The sequence below is a fragment of the Oryctolagus cuniculus genome, chromosome 21 (assembly GCF_964237555.1).
Source record: "Oryctolagus cuniculus chromosome 21, mOryCun1.1, whole genome shotgun sequence".
NCBI lineage: Eukaryota > Metazoa > Chordata > Mammalia > Lagomorpha > Leporidae > Oryctolagus > Oryctolagus cuniculus.
In genome coordinates this window covers 23,186,063-23,201,767 of record NC_091452.1, presented here as the reverse complement: position 1 = coordinate 23,201,767, position 15,705 = coordinate 23,186,063, and the positions used below count along the sequence as shown (strand labels likewise).

Below are 15,705 nucleotides of genomic sequence, written 5' to 3'. Positions count from 1 at the left end.
CCTATGAGTCAGGTGACCTTCAACTGGAAAGCAGATGATGGTGGGGTGAATGCACTAACCCTGCATGGTGGCAGCCATGCTTCCCATCACTCTCCCAGGGACGGCCTGCTGCAAGGCGAGATGAGAGACCCGGGTCAGTGACCCAGCGGAGCCACTGGCTTAGTCACCGCCTGATCCGACCCCACCCTCAGGGCCTCAGTTTACCCATTCAGAAAATTACTGGGTAGGATAGGATGTAAACCTCCATCTCTCACGCCTCCCCATCCGTCCTAGCCACCATCCCCTGATTAAAGGATCAGCCTCGCCTCCTTTGATGATTGCAACACAGGATCCCGGAATTGCAGCTAGGAAGAACTCCAGAGCTCCAGATTATGCTCCCTGGCAAACCCCATCCCCAGGTCATAAACGGGGAAACTGAGGTTCTCTGGAATTAAGCAACTTGTGGGTAGGTGGGGACGAGGGGAGGAAGTGCCCGTCGTGTGCCCCTGGGTTCAGTGGGAAAGGAGAGCTTTGAAAAATGGCTGAGGGTGTTTGGTGGTTTAGCCACCACGCACCTTAACAAGCACTCTGCAATTCCGCTGGGGACGTGAATCCCCACTTCAGCCGGGAAAAAAATCAATGCTGTCGGGGGTGAGAACGCTGTGTTAACAGGATTGATGGATCGCTTCATGTTACTAACTAAATCCACCTTTAAAAGGTCAAGCATCCCGCAGGGAGAGTGGAAGCGTGGGTGGGAGGGAGGGAAGGAGGGTAGGGTGGGAAGTATCGTTATGCTACTAAATCTGTATGTATGAAATGCATCAAATTTGTCCACCTTATATATATATAAAGTATTAGTAAAATAATAATAATTAATAATAATAATAAAATATCAAGCATCCCCTCTAAATTCCCCAGGAAAGGCAGAGGAGGGAAGGAGGGGGCTGCTGTGTGTGTGTGTGTGTGTTGGGGGTGGGGCGGCTTCCCATCTTCTCTCTCCACGTCCCCTCTCTCCTTCCCGTTCGTCCCCTATCTAAGACAACACAGCAGCACCCAGCTTGCTCTGCCCAGAGCTTCTCTGCAGCCTGGGCCAACTCAGCAGCTACAAATAGAACCAGAACCCACCGAAAATAGCTCCTCATCCCTTCTGTCCAGAACTTCCAAGTGTTCACCAGGATGCCCTGCCCCCACCACACAGGATCCAGGCAGGGAATCCGGTAGGGAGACCTGAAGCCCACATCTGGGGACACCCCCCCCCCCGCAAGGGACACAGGTTCCACAGAGCTGCCTCTTGCTGAGCCCTGGCTCAGTGCCATGACCCCTGCAGAGGCCCGGCGCTTGTTGTCTGTGACTCAATGAAGGAGGTCTTGGCCATGAACTCTATACTACTCAGAAGTGAGGGACCTGCCCAGGGCCACAGAGCCAGTGGGAGGTGGAGCTGCAGTCTGAACCCACCTAGGTGACCAGAGTTTGCATGGTTAACAGCTAAGTTGCCTGGTTAACTACTAAGGAAATAGTAGTACATGGTTCACCTCGGCCCTACATGGCCTCTCTCTCTCTCTCTCTCTCTGTCTCTCTCTCTCTTTCTCTCTCTCTCTCCATTCTCCTCCCCTCCTCCCCACCCCCACCCCAAGCAAGGTGGCTGCACAGTTAGCTCCAGATACAGGCTGGAGGGAGCTCAGATCATCCAACCGCTTCCTTGGCAGCCAGGGAAACTGAGGCCCGGGCGGAGGGTCGTCTGCCTTGAAGGTACTTAGTAAATGAGTGAAACAAGCACCAGGTCTCTGGGCTCAGAGGCCAATTGTGTTTTTGCAGCAGTCCAGGCAAACAGAGACTCCCTTGTTCCTCTCCTGCGGAAGCCCCATAGGTCTTTTTTATTTTTTTTTTAACTTTTCAAGCTCCTGCTGTTTCCCAACACAGCAGAGCACTCCTGCCGCCCCCTCCAGCCCCGCCAGCCCGTCCCGCGCCCCCAGACACCCGTCTGGCAGCCAGACATCCTGAGACTACCTCTTCTTCCCTCTCCGTTCAGGGTGTTTAATGTGCTAGGGGAAGAGAGCAAGCAGCAGGGCATAAATCACGGGTGACACAGGCTGACTTTCTCCTTGCTGAATGTGAATCCGACGGGACCCAGCGAAGGAAGAGAATTAGCAGGGATTTGCTGGCTCATTTAAATCCAAGGTCCAAAGGCACACATTTCTCTTACCCTGAGTTAGATAAATTTGCCTCTGCTCCGAGATCCCAGTGTTATAATTCCCTGAAACAGTCTTAACCTTTGCAGCGATGACAAGAAGGGAAAGAAGAAGTCGTAGGAACTCAGCTGGGGAGGAATTAAGTTATTTAAGAAGTAGTCAAGGAGAATGAACGAATCACACTCCTGGCATCAGATGATCTCAATTCCATTGCCGGCCCTGCCTCTACAGAGTCTGTCATGCTGCCTCAGTTTCCCCAGTGTGTCTGAGACGCAAAGAGCCCTGAAACAGGCACACACTTACTTAATCTGTTGTTGCAAATATCCGTTGAGCGCTTCCTTTATTAAGCACTGGGACGTGCTCTGTCCGTGGGACAGTGAACGAGACGAAGCCAGTCCCTGCCTTCCTGAGACTTATAGCCTGGTCGGAAGGACAAAGTCAACAGAAGCCAAGCTAAGGATGCTGATGGAGAAGACACAGTGCTGGTGGCAGCGTTTTGGAGAGGAACGCACCCCAGACACATGGGGCATGCAGAACCAAGAAGTAGGGATAGGAGTTAACTGGGGCAAAGGACGAGGGAAAGGAGATTCAAACAGAGACATGAGCACACGCAAAGGCCCAGAGGAGACCCAGAACCAGCCCGGTCACCCAGCCAACCGGTTAGAACAAGCATGGGTTGAGCTGTCTGTGAGGCATACGAAAAGAACCCTGCTGAAATTCTGTGGTTTTACTGCTGTGTTAATCACACAGTACAGGCTGGATACCATATGGCTACATTCTTTTAATGTTACAAATTCCTTCATCAGCATCTCTAGGAAATCATCAGCTCTGCCCCCACCAAGTCTCTAGATGTGGATGCATCCTTTTTTTTTTTTCTTTTGGAATGTATTATTTATTTGAAAGGCAGAGCAACAGAGAGAGATACAAAGGAAGACAGAAAGAGAGAGAGCTTCCATCTGCTGATTCACTTCCCAGATGACCACAACAGCCAGGGCTGGCCCAGGCTGAAGCCAGGAGCCAGAAACTCCATCCTGATCTCCCACGTGGGTGGCAAAATGTTAAATATTCCTAAATTTGGGGGCCAATGTTATGACATAGTGTTATGCTGCTGCCTGCAATGTCACCATCCCATATGGGTGCTGGTTCAGTCCCAGTAGCTCCATTTCCAGTCCAGCCCCTGCTAATGTCTAGGAATGCAGCAGAAGGTGATCCAAGTTCTTGGGCACCTGCCAACCATGTGGGATACCTGGGTGGAGTTACAGGCTCCTGGTTTTAGCCTGACCCAGCCCTGGCCATGGTGGCCATTCAGGGAGTGAAGCAACGGATGGAGATCTGTTTCTCTCTTTCTCCGTCTCTGTGTGTAACTCCATCTTTCAAATAAATATTTTTTAAAAAATAAATTTTGAAACTAAAAAAAAAAATACACCAAGAAAAAGATTGATTTGTTTATTTGAAAGGCAGAGCAACGGTATGGGGGCAGGGAGGAGAGGTATCTTCCATCCATTGCTTCACTCCCCAAATGGCTACAACAGCCAGGTCTGAGCTAGGCCAAAGCCAGGAACTCCATCCTAGTCTCCCATATGGGTGGCAGGGACCCAGGTACTTGGACCATCTTGTGCTGCCTTCCCAGGAGCACTAGCAGGAAGCTGGATCTGAAGAAAAGCAGCCAGGACTTGAACTGGAACTCTGGTATGGGATATGGGGGTTACCAAGCAGCAGCTTAACTTACTGTGTCCCAGCACCAGTCCCCTGGTGGATCCTTGCATTAGACCTAGTCCATCTGTCTCCCTAGATTCCACATTCGTGACTTTTGATGGTCAAGTCTTCCGGAACCTGGCCCACATCATTCTACCTTGTTAGAGAATAAGTGGCATCAAAGGGCAGCTAACATGATACGGAGGCCTTAGGTTTTCTGGGAAATTACAGAATTATGTTCAACCACAGAGGAAAAAATAAAGTTTATTCTCTACCCATAGCTCAGTGGCATGGAGGATTGTCCACAAATGTCCCTGTGGGAAATTCAGCTTAAAGGCAGGAACTGGGGGCCAGAGATGTAACTAAAAACAGGTTTCAGGGTAGGCATTGGGTGTAGCAATTAAGATACTTCTTGGGAGGCCAGCACTGTGGCAGAGCAGGTTAGGCCTCTGCCTGACGGCCTAGAAAGGCAATGGAGGGTGGCCCAAGTGCTCGGGCCCCTGTACCCACATGGAAGACCTGGAAGAAGCTCCAGGATCCTGGCTTCAGATCAGCCCAACTCCGGCCCTTGCAACCATTTGGGGAGTGAACCAGGGGATGGAAGATTCTCTCTCTCTCTCTCTCTCTCTCTCTCTCCCTCCATCCCTCTGTAACTCTGCTTCTCAAATAAATAATCTTTAGAAGAGGAAGAGGAGGAGGAGGAAACTTCTTGGGACACCCACATCCCTCATCAGAGTGCCTGAGTTTGAGTCTCAGCTCTGTTTCCAATTCCAGCTTCCTGCCGATGTGCATCCTGGGGGCAGCATCTTTAGGCTCAAGTAGTTGAGTCTCTGCCACCTGTATGGAGACCTGAGTTGAGTTCTTGTCTTCTGACTCCTGCTCAACCCCAGCTGCGGGCATTTGGGGAATGAAGCAGCGAATAGAAGCTTGCTCTCTCTCTCTCTCTCTCTCTCTCTCTCTCTCTGCCTTTCAAATAATAATTTTGTAAAAAAATGTACATTTTCAATGAATTTTTTAAGATCTCTCATCCCTAAAGGAAAGAAGCCTGATCTTTATATTTTGAATGGATGAATGGATGAAGAGGTTGGTCGTTTCTTTTTTCCTTCCAATACAGGGACAGCACAGGACAGCCCATTTTTCTGTAAAGTGCCAAATAATAAATATTTTAGGGTTTTTTTTTTTTTTGACAGGCAGAGTGGACACTGAGAGAGAGAGAGAGAAAGGTCTTCCTTTGCCGTTGGTTCACCCTCCAATGGCCGCCACGGCTGGTGCGCTGCGGCCGGTGCGCTGCGGCCGGCGCACCGCGCTGATCCGATAGCTGGAGCCAGGAGCCAGGTGCTTTTCCTGGTCTCCCATGGGGTGCAGGGCCCAAGCACCTGGGCCATCCTCCACTGCACTCCCTGGCCACAGCAGAGGGCTGGCCTGGAAGGGGGGCAACCGGGAAAGAATCCGGCACCCCGACCGGGACTAGAACCCGGTGTGCCGGTGCCACAATGCAGAGGATTAGCCTAGTGAGCCGCGGTGCCGGCCCCTTTAGGCTTTTTTTTTTTTTAATGAAGATTTATTTATTTATTTGTCTCTGCCTTTCTCTCTGTCGCTCTTTTAAATAAATAAATAAATAAATCTTTTAAAAAAAAAATGCACACCCTGCGTGGAAGCAGGTGATGGCTGAGTACTTGGGTTCCTGCCACCCACGTGGGAGAAGACCTAGATTGAGATCCCAGCTCCTGACTTTGGCCTGGCCCAGCCCTGGCTTTTTCAGGCATTTCGGTAATGAAGTAGCAGATGGGAGCTTTCTGTCTGTCTTTCTGTCTCTCTATCTCTCAAATAAAAAACAGATAGATAAATAAATAGATAGATAGATATCTTTTAAGACACAGAACGCCTGGCCAATGTCCTCACATCTTACATGTGGTAAGCGCTTTTGAGCTTTAAGCCCTGCCACTTCTCCCTCCAGCGTTCTCTTAGTCTGAGACCCACAGCACTGCCCAGAGATGTTTGTGATTTACAAAGCCTTAAAATATGGGGCAGGCGCTGCCATGTGGTAGGTTAAGCCTCCGCCTATGGCGTCGAAATACCCTACGGGCACCGGTTCTAGTCCCAGGTGTTCCTCTCCTGATCCAGCTCTCTGCTATGGCCTGGGAAAGCAGTAGAAGATGGCCCAAGTCCTTGGGCCCCTGCACCCGAGTGGGAGGCCTGGAAGAAGCTCCTGGCTCCTGGCTTTGAATCAGTCCAGCTCCAGCCATTGTGGCCATTTGGGGAGTGAACCAGCAGATGGAAGACCTCTATTTATGTTTGTCTCTCTGTCTTCCAAATAAATAAAATGGGGGCCAGCATTGTGGCACGGCAGGGTAAGCTGACACCTGTGATGCCAGCATCCCACACGAGTGCCGGTTTGAGTCCCAAGCTGCTCCACCTCCGATCTAGTTCCCTGTTAATGCTGCTGGGAAAGCAGTGGAAGATGGCCTGAGTATTTGGGCCCCTGCCACCCACTTTGGAGACCCGGATGGAGTTGCAAACTCTTGGTTTTAGCCTGACCAGACCCTGCTGCAACCATTCATGGAGAAACCAGCAGATGGAATATATCTCTCTCTTTTTCGGTATAGCTCTGCCTTTCGAATAAATAAGTGAATCTTTAAAAAGTAAATAAATTAAATACATTTTTAAAGATTTTATTTATTTATACGAGACAGCATTACAGACAGAGGGAAGGAGAGATAGAAAGATCTTCCATCCACTGTTTCATTCCCCAAATGGCCACAACAGCCAGAAGTGGGCCAATCCAAAGCCAGGAGTCAGGAGCTTCTTCCGGGTCTCCCAATTGGGTTCTGGAACTCAAGCACTTGGGCCATTTTCCACTGCTTTCCCAGGCCGTAAGCAGAGAGATGGATAAGAAGAAGAGCAGCCAGGACATGAACCCACGCCCATATGGGATGCTGGCCCCAAAATAAATTAATTTTTATTAAAAAAAAAAAAAGCATTAGCTTGGTTGGAAGAAAGGATTGGGGAACTAGCTTGAAGCTATGTGTGTAAGTCATATTTGACTAGCAAATGCGTTTTAAATAGATTTTTAAAATTTATTTTCATTTTATTTAAGAGAGGCAGAGACAGATCTTCCATCTGCTGGTTCACTCCCCAAATGCCCACAATAGCCAGGGCTGAGTCAGGTTCAAGCCAGAATTCTAGAACTCCATCCAAGTCTCCCATATGGGCAGCAGGGACTCAAATATTGAGCCATCACCTGCTGTCTCCCAGGGTGCACGTTAGCTGGAATAGAAGCTGGAATAGAAGTAGAGGCAGGACTCGAACCCAGGCGTATGGTGTCTCAAGTGTCACATTAATCACTGCACCAAATGTCTACCTCCCACACATGTACCTTTTACTGAAAGTGGATGTTTGCTCTGGATACTTGGGAGGGGCCGATAGACAAATGGGAAAAAAACTTTCAAACCATTGCTTGGGTCTACCCTTGCTGTAGCTACTGTAGAAGAAGCTTGGCGCCAAACCATTTTTGCAGGTTCCCATCTCATTGATCCACAAACTAATCCTATGAAGCCAGGAATATGATCTCCAGTGAATGATGGAGAAGGTGAGGCTTGAAGAGGCTAATAACCTTACTTACCTGTGCAGTGTCAGTCAGGTGATAAATGGTGGAATCGCAGTCTGATTGCAGATCCTCCTGGCCCCACAGTCTGGTCTATTTCAATATACCCTGTGGGTTCCAACCATTTCTTTTTTTCTTTTTTAAGATTTATTTATTTATTTGAAATTCAGAGTTACACAGAGAAAGGAGAGGCAGAGAGAGAAAGAGGTCTTCTATCCGCTGGTTCACTCCACATTTGGCCGCAATGGTCAGAGCTGCGCTGATCCAAAGCCAGGAGCCAGGAGCTTCTTCTAGGTCTCCCACATGGGTGCAGGGGCCCAAGGAGTTGGGCCATCTTCTACTGCTTTCCCAGGCCATAGCAGAGAGCTGGATTGGAAGTGAAGCAGCCAGGACTCGAACTGACACCCATATGGGATGCCGGCGCTTCAGGCCAGGGCATTAACCTGCTGCGCCACAGCGCCAACCCCCCAACCATTTCTTTAAGCCTATGTTTGAATGATCAGGTAATTCATAGTCAATTTCTTGCAGTTTCATACTTAATTATTATGGCATTAATTAGATTGCTTGATAAATGTTTCACATGATACTCTTCATTCAGTCTCTGTATGGATTGACTTCTTATCATTTGTTCACCTCAGTTCAGTATTTGAGTCAAAATTCCTTTACATTTTTGGCTCAGAAGTAGATCCACATACAATGCCCAGCTGGTTTTTTTAAAGGCTTATTTATTTGAAAAACAGAGTGACACAGATGGAGAGAAAGAGAAAAACCATCCATCTCTCCCACTCCCCAAATGATTGCAACTGTCAGAGGTGAGCCAGTCCGAAACCAGGAGCCAGGAACTCCTTCTGGGTCTCCCATGTGGGTGGCAAGGGCCCAAGTATTTGGACCATGATCAGTAGCCTTCTCAGGTGCATTAGCAAGGAGTTGGACTAGAGACTGAGCAGCCTGGACTCAAACTGGTGCTCATACGGGATGCCAGTCTCACAGGCAGTGTAACCAGCTCACTGTGCCACAATGCCAGTCTCCCAACTTATTTTTGTAAAAGATTTATTTATTTGAAAGGTGAAGAGAGAGCGAGAGAGAGATTTTCCATCCAATGTGTCACTCCCCAAATGACCACAACACACAACAGCCAGGGCAGTGTCAGGTTGAAGCCAGGAGCCAGGCACTCCACTTAGAGCTCCCATGTGGGTGGTAGGGACTCAAGTAGCTGAGCCATCATCCACTGCCTCCCAGGATGGTCAGCAGGAAAATGACCTCAAGGGGAGTAGCTGGGACTCACACTGGCACTCAGATGTGGAATCCAGGTATCCCAAGTAGCAGCTTCACACTGTGTGCCGTGACACCCATCCTCCAACCGATTTTTGACAAAGGTGCAAAAGGAATTCAACAGAGGGAAAACAAAGAATGGTGCTGGGGCAAATGGACAACCATAAGCAAAAAATAAAAATAAAGAACCTGAACCAGGCACAAAGATGAACTCAAAATGGATTTAGGACTTAAGTGTGAAGCATAAAACTATGAGAGAGAGAGAGAATCTTTGAGATATAGAGCTAAGCAAAAATTTTTAGACTTAACACTAAAAGCACAACCTAAAAAAGAAAAAATTGAACCATAACAAAACTTGAAACTACGCTCTATGAAAGACTCCTTAAAAAATTGAAAAAAAAAAAAACAAATTACAGATTGGAAGCAAATATTTGTCAAATATATATCTGATAAAGAACTCTGAAAACTTGACAGTATAGCTGACTGTAACACAACTTGTTAAGCCACCACATGTAATGCCAGCATCCCATATGCACATCAATTTGAGTCCTGGCTGCTCCACTTCCAATCCAGCTTCCTGCTAGTTTGCCTGAGAAGCAACAAATGATGGCCCCAGTACTTGAGTCCCTGCCAACATGTGGGAGACAAGCAGGGAGTTCCTGGCTCCTGGCTTCAGCCTGGCCCAGACCTGACAGTTATGGCCATTTGGGGAGCGAACTAGCAGATTGAAGATCTCTCTCTCTCTCTCTCTCTCTCTCTCTCTCACTCTTCCTTTCAAATAAATAAATAATATTTAAAAAAAAAAAGAAAACAAAATGAAAGAAAAACTCAACAGACACTGACGTTTGTACTTCAGTAGGTTAAACCCCACCTACAACACCAGCATCCCATGTGAGCATCAGTTTGAGTCTCGGTTGCTCCAATTCCGATCCAACTCCCTGCTGACGCACCTGGGAAGGCAACATAAGATGGTCCAAGTCCTTGGGCCCCTGGCACCCTCATGGGAAACCAGGATAGAGTTCCTAGCCCTTGGTCCAGACCCCAGCCATTGCAGCCATCTGGGGAGTGAACCAACAAATAGGAGATCTCGCTATCTCTCCCTCACTCCCTATAACTTTGCCTTTCAAATAAATAAATAAATCTTACACACACAGACACACACACACAGATGGGGAAACTGAAGTTAATAATAATATGCCCCATTCCACATAGTATCCAGAGCCAGGAACAACAAGGGCCACTCCCATGCCCTCCACACTATTCCTCCTCTCTGATTAGATGTCTTACAGCATTGGTCTTTGGTCTTTTGGCCTAGACTAGCCTTGAACCTGGGGCGGCTCTCCTTTGAATCACTACCAGGTGTGACAGATCAGTGGCAAGAACCCTACATCACTGCGCTAGATTCCCCTGGCCTACACCATTCCATTTCCCAAGACTAAGTAGAAGCCTGAACGTCATTGCTTGCAGGCTATGTGGCTATAGAAAAGCCACTTCTGTCTGAACTTTAGTTTCCTCGCTCTTAAACCTGAGCTTGTAATTCCAGCATTGTCGGTGGATCAAATGAAGTAATGTATTTCAAAGGGCTGTGGACACTCCAAAGGGGGCAGTTATTATTAATAACAGGGCACCATGAAGTAAATTCTAAATATAGGTCACTCGCTCCTATTTATCTTCAGGTTTGATGGTAAATGCTTTGGGAACCTGGGCACTTAATTTTATTCTAATCTCTCTTTTCTGAAGTGCTAAAAAATATTTTATTTTTTTTAATTTTTATTTATTTATTTTTTTTACTTTGAGAGGCAAGAAAGACAGAGCTCCTATGTGCTGGTTTACTTCCTAAATGCCCACAAAAGGCAAGGAACTCAACTCAAGCCTCCCACACGGATTACAGGAACCAAACTACTTGAGCCATCACCTGTGGGCTCCTGGGGTCTGCACTGGCAGGCAGCTGGAATCAGAAGCTGGGAGTCGAACCTGTGGCACCCCGATTTGTTACATACCCTCTTCGCTGGGGACTTAACTTCTAGGCCAAACACTTGCCCCAGAAGGGTAAGTTTCTTAAAAGTCCTTGTTAACTATGATGTTGGTAGAAATGTGACCGGAATGCACAAATTAAAAGCCAAGCATTGACAGTCAAAATAAACCCTGTGATTTAACTGCATTTTTCTTGCAAATTGTGAAGCAAACTGGGAATGGGCTCAGCCAAAATTTGGCCCCTGGATTCCCTGCCTGAAAACCCCAGGTGGCTCCTTGTTTTCAGTTTTGGAAGTGTGGCTTCTCTCTTTTCAGGGGCATGGAAGAATGTGAAATTTGCTAGTACTTTTAGGTACAACATGTTCTTACTATTTATACCAACCAGGATCTGTGACTGTTTTTTGGGCAAGATTTTTCCACATTAAAAAAAAAAAAAATCAAACACCCCCCCCCCTCCGTTTCTCAGTTATGACAGCCTTGCAAACATACAAACAAAATTCCTCCATTTTATTACTAAAACCAGTAGCTTGGACTTTTAAAACAGCCTTTCATCTCCACATCTTAAGCCATGTCGCAAACAGTAATTAAAGTCCAACACCCTGGTGAGGGAGGCCACTATTATTCAGCCCATTTTTCAAACAGGTAAACCCAGACTTACAAATTAGAGGCCTGTCCAGAGGTCACCAGGGTTTGGAGCAGGGAGGAGAGTGGAATTAAGAACTCTGGACTTTCCAGCTCTTGGCTGCACCAAGGTGTGGGGTAGAAGGAGCTTATGAGCATGTCCTTGTGGAGAAGATGTTCACTGAGCTGGGGTGGTCTGGAGGGGTCGGGAGAGGTAGAGGCCAGATTCAAGGATTCTCAAGAGAAATGGGACGGGGCTGGTGCCGTGGCTCACTCAGTTAAATCCTCTGCCTGCAGCACCGGCATCCCATATGGGTGCCGGGTTCTAGTCCCGGTTGCTCCTCTTCCTGTCCAGCTCTCTGCTGTGGCCCAGGAAGGCAGTGGAGGATGGCCCAAGTGCTTGGGCCCTGCATCCGCATGGGAGACCAGGAGGAAGCACCTGGTTCCTGGCTTCGGATCGGCGTAGCTCCGATCGTAGCCGCCATTTGCGGGGTGAACCAACGGAAGGAAGACCTTTCTTTCTGTCTCTCTGTCTCACTGTCTAACTCTGTCAAATTAAAAAGAGAGAGAGAGAGAGAGAGAGAGAGAGAGAGAGAAATGGGAAAGGGAGGAGGGAGATGGATATATGTGGGCGGAAGTGGATAGAAGGAAGGAAGAGAGGGAGTGTGGGAAGACGGGAAGGAAGGACGGAGGGAGAGAGAAAGGAAGGAAGAGCTTGAAACAATTTAAGAAAGAAAATGAATGTTTTTAATTCATGCATTGGGTTGAAGGTAGTAAGGAGTGTGATTGAAAGAATACGATGTTTAAGCTGTCTTTATCATTATTGTTTGAGAAGCAGAGAGACAAAGGGATAGACAGAATTCCCATCTACCGGCTTACTCCCCCTTGGCCACAGCAGCTGGGTCTGGGTTGGACCAAAGCTAAGAGGCAGGAAGTCGTCATTGAGCCATCACCGCTGCCTCCCAGAGTCCGCATTATCAGGAAGTTAGCGTCAGGAGCCAGAGCCAGATACTCCTATGAGGGACACATGCATTTTAACCTCTAAGCTAAAACCCCTCCCTAGCTGTCCGGATTTCTAATGAAGAAAAAAAAGAGGAATATGGGTGTTTTTTTTTAAATGTGTATTTTGAAATAATTATAGACTCACAAGGAATTGCAAAAATAGTCCAGAGTGGTTCTGTGTACCCATCACTCAACCTCCCCTAGTGGGAGCGTCTCAGGCAACAATAGTGCTTTATCCAAACTAGGAAATTCAATGACATCACACAATAAGAAAGAGCACAGTTGTTACCCAGAGTGCACCAGTTTGAGAAAGCATAATATAGATGCTCAGCATTTTACTTGCTGCACAAAAGGCACACATCTTAAGTGTACAGCCTGATGCCGCGTTATGTGTCTAAACGTTCCTGCAACCCACATGCACCAAGATAAAGAATGTTAGTAGCCCACAATGTTAACAGCTCCACTGTTCCCCCAATAAGTCAACTCCTGCTCTCTATTCTTGTATCACTGCAGTTTGTCCCATCTCAAATTTTATATATAAAGAGAATACATATTTATATATAAACATATATATTTATATATAGAAAGAATCATACAATATAGTCTCTTTCATATTTGACTACTACTTTCACTTACTCTTGTGTCCGTGAGACTCATTCATGATTTGACATGTAGTAGGGGTTCATTGTTGTTCATTATTGGGCAGTAGTTTATTATATGAGTAGCCTCCATTTACTTACCCATTCTATTATGGATGGATGTTTTGATTGTACCCAATTTTTGGGTGCTATGAATGTGGAAGCTATGAAGATTCATGTATATGTTGCTTATTGGACCTAAGCATTCATTATTTCATCTCCTCCTCCTTCTTCTTTTGAAAGATTTGTTTATCTGAAAGGCAAAATGACAGAGAGAGATGGAAAAACAGATCTTCCATGCACTAGTTCACTCCCCAAATGACTGCAATGGCCAGCCGGGGCTGTCCCAGGCCAAACACAGGAGCCTTGAACTCCACCTGGCTCTCCCACATGGGTGGGAGGGTCCCAAGTACTTGAGCCATCTTCCTCTGCCTTCCCAGGTATATTAGCTGGGAGCTGGATCAGTAGAGCAGCCCAGACTGGAACTGGCGGTTATATGGGATGCCGGCTTTGCAGGAGGCAGCTTAACCTGCTATGCCACAATGCCAGCTCACTAACTGCTCATTTTTATGGGAACATTTGTAGGAAAGGAATTACTGAGCATAGGGTAAGTAAATGTTAGCTTTGGAAAATACTCCCAAAAAGTTGTCCAGAGTGGTGGTACCAATTTAATTTACCCTCCCATCAACAGCATATGGGAGCTCCACGGGAGTATAAAATTTTTTATGTCATTAAACTCTTAACAAATAATGGTATGACCATCCAGCACTTATCCATCTGTGCTTCATAATCGTCATTTCAAAATGTTTCCCTATTCAGAACCCAGAGTAGAAAAATCGTCTAAGGAAATCTCAAAGGTTACGGGGCCGGAAAGTGACATCGAGGTCAAGAAATTCAGCAGCTTGAACTATCGTCTTGGTGGAAGACTTGGAGCCAGCCAGTGTTCTGGCCTCAGTTCTCTTATCTCTAAAAATAAACCAGATGAATGGCACCCTTTCTAAAGTGCTTTTTAGCTCCAAAGCTCATGATTCCAACATGAAAAATGTGGATATTGTAATATTCAGTGGGGGAGCTTGTGCCACAACGTAGGAAAGTAAAATTGCCAAAGGCAAGAGCTGAAGGAAAAAACACACAGTGCTGGTGTTATTAGATTGTTGCATATTTATTCTCTTCCCGTTCTAATAATATTTTTAAAATGTGTGGTTATGTGAGTTTTAAAATATTTGCCTATGCAAATATAGGTTTGATAAATTAATATTACTGGGTAATATTAATTCACCGTGTTAACAAGTAAATTATTTTTCGGTTTTATTTATTTTGTTATTTTAAAATTTTTAATTAGTTTTTAACAGATTCGATATGGTTTGTAGATATAATTCTACGAACATAATGGTATTCTCTTCAATTATTTTTTCATTTTTAAACATTATATAAAACCTAAAACTTAATTTATTCTGTATATACCCTCAACTCAAATTATAACATACTTTGGAGCCTCCTAATATCTATTCAACAAATACAAGGAGTCTTCAAAAAGTTCATGGAAGGGGCCAGTGCTGTGGCACTACGGGTTAAAGCCCTGGCCTGCAGTGCTGGCATCCCATATGAGAGTCAGTTCTAGTCCCGGCTGTTCCACTTCCAATCCAGCTCTCTGCTGTGGCCTGGGAAAGCAGTGGAAGATGGCCCAAGTCTTTGGCCCCTGCACCTACGTGGGAGACCTGGAAGAGTCTCCTGATTCCTGACTTCAGATCTGCTCAGGTGGAGTGAACCAGCAGATGGAAGACCTCTCTCTCTGTCTCTACCTCTCTCTGTCACTGTCTTTCAAATAAATAAAAATAAACATATTTTTTAAAAGTTCATGGAAAATGCCTGTTACAAAAAAAAACTGTGCATGGATTTCATGGGATTTTTTCTGGTGCCAGGTTAAATTTACCTTTTTTCCACATACTCTTCAAAGTACACTCATACTTACTGAGTACCTTCTCTGGGCCAGGCTCCGAGCATGAGCCTGAGGGCATGCTGAGTGAACTAGAAATGGTACTGGAGTATCTAGGAATTTATCACCTGCTGCAGGACACAAGCTCATAAACAGATGAGTACAGGCAATGTGCTAAGGTTTATTTTAGGCAATTTGAGAACGTACAGAAGGAACCTGAGTCGATTTGGGAAGGTAAGGAAGACTTTCTAGAGGAGGTGACACTCAGCTGAGACTTCAAAGAGGATTCAGTGTACATACGCCAGGTAGAAAGGGAGCAAGAGGGGCTGGCGCCGTGGCGCAGTAGGTTAAATCCTCCGCCTGTGGCGCCAGCAGCCCACATGGGCACTGGTTCTAGTACCCACTGCTCCACTTCCAATCCAGCTCTCTGTTGCAGCCAACTGGGGAGTGAACCAGTGGATGGAGTGAACAGTGAGGGGAAGAGAGAGGTCTTCCGTTCGGTGGTTCACATCCCAAATGGCTGCAATGGCTGGAGCTGTGCCAATCCAAAGCCAGAAGCTTCTTTCAGGTTTCCCATGCGGGTGCAGGGTCCCAAGGACTTGGGCCATCGTCTACTGCTTTCCCAGGCCACAACAGAGAGCTGGATCAGAAGAGGAGCAGCCAGGGCCCATACGGGATGCCAGCACTGAAGGCAGTGGCCTTACCTGCTATAACAGGGCGCCGGCCCCAACAAAGTGGAATGAAGAGACTTGAATACCCCCCAGTGGGGCATTGAGCAGCCATTGGGAGCCACTG

The 15,705-nt window shown here is 46.7% G+C and overlaps 1 long non-coding RNA gene across 1 annotated transcript; it reads left to right on the top strand.

Annotated features, from left to right (window-relative positions):
• Nucleotides 1-277: 277 nt before the first annotated feature.
• Nucleotides 278-14,831, top strand: LOC127484732 (uncharacterized). Its single transcript, XR_007911934.2, has 3 exons — nt 278-445; nt 10,539-10,788; nt 13,794-14,831. It is a non-coding gene; the product is annotated as an uncharacterized lncRNA (long non-coding RNA).
• The last annotated feature ends 874 nt before the right edge of the window (nt 14,832-15,705 follow it).